This window comes from Urocitellus parryii, chromosome 15 (assembly GCF_045843805.1).
Source record: "Urocitellus parryii isolate mUroPar1 chromosome 15, mUroPar1.hap1, whole genome shotgun sequence".
NCBI lineage: Eukaryota > Metazoa > Chordata > Mammalia > Rodentia > Sciuridae > Urocitellus > Urocitellus parryii.
Window position 1 is genome coordinate 1,850,452 of NC_135545.1, and position 6,000 is coordinate 1,856,451.

Genomic DNA, 6,000 nt, shown 5'->3' on the forward strand with positions numbered 1-6,000 from the left:
CCTGTCTTGCCAGGGGGTTAGCAGCCTCGCTTGCCTCACCCATCAGATGCAGGTAGTAGCTCTGACAACCTAAAAAGTCCCCAGACCTTGCCCAGCATCCTCCTGGGGTGCTGCCTCCTCAGGTAAGAGCCAATGAGGGAGTCAGCCTGGCGGCTGACCCTTGCTGCTCTCTTGCCCACGCCCTGCGCAGGCCGCACTCACCCATTTCTGGGGCTTCCTGTGGCTCCTGAGCAGGTCCTCCAGGTCCCGGCACCTCTTCACACCACTCTCCCTGACCAGGACCTGCAGGTCCTCGGGCATGGAGATCATGAATTGCTCCAGAATCAGCTGGTCCATGATCTCCTCCTTCGTGTGCAGGTCAGGCCTCAGCCACAGATGGCAGAGCTCTGAGATCCTCTTCAGGTCCTGGATGGGGTCCACGTCCCTCGAGGCAAGGAATGTTCTAAAAACCATGTGCCAGCTCTCTGGGGTGAAGCTGGGCTCTGGGCTTCCTGGGGACGGTGAAGACGAGGGCTGGTCCTGCCCAGGGCTGTCCTGGGGCCTTCTTTCACCTGGTTTTAATGTGGGGTCTGCTGCCATCTGTGGAGGGCTCGCCATCAGGATCTGATGAGCTGGTCAGAAAGACAGGAGGTGGCCCGTTCCTAGCGAGGACTCTGCAGGACAGTGGGCTGGTCAGTCTAAAGCGCTCCATCCTCCTTCCAAATCCCTCACACCCAGGGCCAGATGCTCCCCCACAGCTGGTGTGCCTAACGGGGAACTGGTTTATTCTATCATTCACCCAACACCCACGCACCACTACATGCTTTGGCTTAGGTGTATGAGTAGCCATTGGGTTGACCGCTACATGTCCAGAAGTGGGGCCGGTTTTCCTATCTGTCAATAGGGACATCATTGTTATTTATTTTTATTTTGAAGTGCAGAGGAAGGAACCAGTGCCTTGTGCAGGCTGGGCAAGTGCTCCAGCACCCAGCTATGTCCTCAGTTCTTTCTTGAAACTGTCCTTTGAGACGGAGCCTTGCTAAACTACACAAGCCGTCCTCAACCTGCCTCAGCCTCCAAAGTAGCTGGGGTCACCAGTGCCCCGAGATGGTTCTGTTCAATTGCAGAGTGAATAGAATAATTATATGAAGCTCCCAAAATCTACTAGATGCAGAGCAAAAATCATGTTTAGTCAGAATTGTGCAGAAAAGAAAAGTATTTACACCCTGAGAATCCCAAGTGACGCAGCAATTTTGGAAATATTGACTCAGCTTGGCCCCCAACACATTTCCTTGCTGGTCTCAGAATATTTCTTTGCTCCAGGAAAAGGAGGATATAAAAAGATTCTCAAGCCAGGTGGAGTGGCACACACCTATCATCCCATCAGCTTAAGAGGTTGAGGCAGGAGGATTGCAAGTTCAAAACCAGGCTCAGCAACTTAGTGAGGCCTTAAACAACTCAGTGAGACTCTGTCTCTAAATAAAATACAAAATAGGGCTGGGGATGTGGCTCGGTGGTTGAGTGCCCCTGAGTTCCCTCCTTGGTACCAATAAATAAACAGGTAAAATAAAACGGATTAGCTTTGTAGCTCAGTGGTAGAGCACCTCAGTGTGCACAGAGCCCTGGGCTGAGTCCCCAGTACTAAAAAAAACAAAAAAGATTAAATAAAAATGAATAAAGAAAAGAGAGAGTTCCTCTGTGTGATCCCCAGAGCAGCTCTGACAGGCAAGACAGTTGGTGTCTGCAGACACAGTTGTACCCTGGTCCACAGCCTTGGGAAGGGAGTCTCCTCTCCCAGCAAGTGCAGGCCCTGCGTCAGTCCCCAGCACTGGGGGAAAACACTCTAAAAAGGTGAAAAAAGTCAGCCTGGAATGTGAGTCAAGGGCGGCATGCTCCTGGGGTCACCTGTAACTGCTCCGTAGCCATTTGGGGTTCCTGCACCAGGGGAAGCCCTGGTCCTGGGTGGACGCCTCCTGGTGATGTGCAGCCAGAGGCTGGATCTGACCCTGAGGAAGGGAGGACTCCACCAGGGCTTTGTGAGAAGAGGGGCCGTGTGGTGAGCACCACTCAGGGAGGCTGGTCCCCGGGGAAACCAGGGCAGCACGGTTCACCACAAGTCTAGCCATCTCCCCGTCCTTCAGATCACCCAAGGGAGCCCCCCTCAGACCCTCAAGGCTGTGTGACAGCTTTAGGCAGAGTCCTCAGCTCATCTCCAAGCTCCGCCAGGCCTCGACCTCCTTCTCAGCCTGGGGACAGAAACACTCTAAATGGGGGACAAGGCAGCAGGTGCTGGTGGTGCCTGGGCATGTGGGCATGGGGTGGGCGCTGATTCCTGCTGGGCCGCAGCCCCCTCCAGGCACAGCTGGGGCCCCACCCTGGTGTCAGCACCTAGGAGCCAGGGCTGCCTCCAGACGTGCATGGCACAGCCCTCAGAACAAGAGAAAGGACACGGCCAACAAGGCCAAGTGGGGCGAACACAGACCAGGTCCCTTGCAGCCAGCCTCCGTCTACCCCAGAGCACCACGCACCTGGCTTCCTCTCCTGGCTTCCTCTCCTGGCCTTCTCTCCAGGCCTCCTCTCCTGGCCTCCAGCCTCTGGCATCTAGGCTCCACTCCCAGAATCATCTCTATTTATACAGAAGTCAGGCCTCACTTCCTGTTCCTGGCCCCGCCCAGTGATGGGTTGATCATTCCAGATTTTCTGCAATGATCAAATCACATAAACCAGCAGAATCCCATCAGGAGGTTGACTTATTCAACACACCCACTTTGAAGGAGTGCCTTTTCCCAGTCTATGGAAGTAGGTCACGTGCTCCATGAGTGTGAAAGGGCGCAGAGGCACAATTTTTAGCCAATTTGGGTCCATCTTTTTTTTTATTTTAACTATAAATATATATTAAGGGGCTGGGGCTAGAGCTTAGTTGTAGAGGGTTGCCTAGCACATTTGAGGTGCTGGCTTCAATCCTCAGCAACACATAAAATAAACAAATAAAGGTATTGTGTCCATATATAATATATATATATATATATATATATATATATATATTTTTTTTTTTTTTTAAATATGTACTAAAAGATTCCATTTAAAATACATTGACAGGGCTAGGGATGTGGCTCAAGCGGTAGGGCACTCTTCTGGCATGCCTGCGGCCCAGGTTTGATCCTCAGCACCACATACAAACAAAGATGTTGTGTCCGCCAAAAACTAAAAAATAAATATTAAAAATTCTAAATGAAAAAATGAAAAAAAAAATATTGACACCTGGGGCTGGATTGTGGCTCCCTGGCAGAGCACTTGCCTGGCACATATAAGGCCCTGGGTTCAATCCTTAGCACCACATAAAAATAAATAAATTAAATAAAGGCATTTGGTCCATCGACAGCTACATAAATAAATAGATAATAAACAAGAACACCCTGACAGAGGTATGGCTGTGACTCAGTGGGACAGTGCCCGAGCCCTGCGTCCGACCCCAGCTCTGCAAAATAAACAAATAGATGGGTAAACTGAAAGGACAGGAGCTCATTAGGACCCAGAGACGGGAGGTCGGGGAGTGGGTGGGCAGGGTGTGGGGGGCCTGCCCCATGGCACAACCTGTCCCACACACCCTCCTAGGCACTCCAGGAAACATGTGCACACGCTTCCCTGATTCTGTAGACCATGCCAGCAGATTAGGCAGGCCCAGGGAGGGACCGCCCAGAGGCTGGGGGTCTGACGCTCCCTCCAGGGACCTTGGGACTGAATAGGACCAGGACGCCCAGTGTGTCCCTGAAGGACTGATCCGAAAGACAAGTCCCCAGATTTGGTGACCAGGGATCACAGACGTATGCTATGTCCATCTGGGGGCCTGACCGTGGACAAGTGCTTGGGTGGGGTCTTGTCCTTCACCATTCAGGACCAGATTGTGCGCTGCCAAGTGTGGGTTTCGTGGCGTGTTCATGACGTCTCAGGAAAACTGTGATTTATTTTCAAAAAGGCAGTGAAAGAGAAAGGAAAGGAGAGAAAGACAGAGAGGTGGAGAGTGTATCCGTGACTTCCCACAGTGCCTGAGACGGCAGAGTCCCCACCAGGACACGCTGACAACAGGCGGTGAGTATCCCATTGGTGACTGGGTCTGATTTGTGCAAAGTTTTGACAGTACTAATTCCCAGATCATGGAAAATGAAAGGTGGATACTGGATAATCCGTATGGGTGAAGGTTTCACTTGTCTTCATCAGCTTGGAATTAATGTCCAAACTGGGCTCAAACTAGATTGGATCCCTGGTTTGACATCCTGCAGCATACTCTTTACAGCCTCAGGGGAAACCAGGGAAAAGCAGGCCCACTCTGTGCCCCATGCCGGGGCTCCTGGGGGTGGTTTCTGGTGGAGTGAGGCCCTTGCTTGGGACCGGGGCTGCCAACCCGAGCTGTGCCTTCACTGCCCTGGGAGATCCTGAGCAAGCCTCTGGGTCCTCACCTTGGACTCCTGCCGGTGGTGTTAGGGGCACTTCACCTTCCTGCATTCCCTCCAGTGAGCAGGACCCCGACCAACCCCATGTGCGTGGCAACCAAGGTCATTGAATCAAAGAACAAAAACCAAACTGAGATTGCTTTTTCTTGTTGACACCAGAGGTGCTGATGAGAAGTCAGTGGAGAATGGATTTAGCCTGCACATCATCTGTAATCCCTTCTCCTCAGGAGCCTGGGGCAGGAGGATTCCCAGTTCAAGGCCAGACTGGCAATTTGAGAGACCCAGTACTGGAAATGGCAGGAAAGGAAAGGAAAGGAAAGGAAAGGAAAGGCTTGGGTGTGGCTTGGTGGTAGGGCACTTGGCTAGCATTCCTGAGGTCTGGTTTCAACCCTTGACAGCACAAAAGCATCTTTCAAATTCAGAAAAAAGGAACAGATGTGTAACTGGAGTTAGTGGAGTCTGAAACCACCATTTACCTACCAGATGGCAAAATCCTCCACTCTGGGGCTGTGTGCTGGGGCTGTGTGCGGCTCTGAGTTCTCCCTTGAGCTGACCATGTCTGACTTAGGCCGGGGCCCACTGCACTGCCTTGTCCTAACAGAAGCCCACACGGGCTCAGTGGTCAGACTTCAAGCCTGACCTCTGAATTCTCTCTCTCTCTCTCTCTCTCTCTCTCTCTCTCTCTCTCTCTCTCTCTCTCTCTGTTTATTTATTCACTTATTTTGCTGGGGATTGAACCCAGGGCCTTGTGCATTCAAGGCAAGCACTCTACCAACTGAGCTATATCCCCAGCCCCTCTCTCTTTTTTAAAAACCATTTTTAGTTGTTGAGAGACCTTTATTTATTTACATGTGGTATTGGGAATCAAACTCAGTGCCTCACACATGCCAGGCACTGTGCTACCACTGAGCCCCAGCCCCAGCCCTCTCTCTCTCTAATTTTAAATAATTCCCTTTGAGTTGCCAATGGACCTCCATTTTGTTTATTTAGTTATTTTTCTGTGGTGCTGAGGATTGAACCCAGGGCCTCACAGCTGCCAGACAAGCCCTCACCCCTGAGCCCCGCCCCGCCCTGAATTGTCTTGATTACCTCACTGGGTCCTTTCCCAGACAAAAGGCTTTCATTCAAAGCTCAATTGAAAGTCTATTTGCTTTCTGTGTTTAATGACTTACACTTATTTGACCAAAAACTTATATAAAAGGTGTATGACTTGATTTTCTAAATTAATTCCTTTATTTTTAATTGACTAATAACAATGGCATATACTCATGGGGTTCCGTGTTAGACTTTGATATATGTGTCTGTTGTGGCCTGATTTAAATCAAGCTGATTAACATATTCAGTGCCTCTTCTGGTCTTTGTTGTGTGGTGAGAACATTTAGAATCTACCGTGGGGGCGTGGAGCCTCTCTCTAGGGCCCCCTGTGCTGCACTTAACAGAGAACCACCTTCACCTTCAACAGATCTGTCCCTTGCCTCTTAAAAACAATGTTCTTTTCGCAGTTTCAAAGTCTGCGATACATTACTAACTGTGGTGACCAAGCTGATACTTTGAGATTAAACATGGTTGA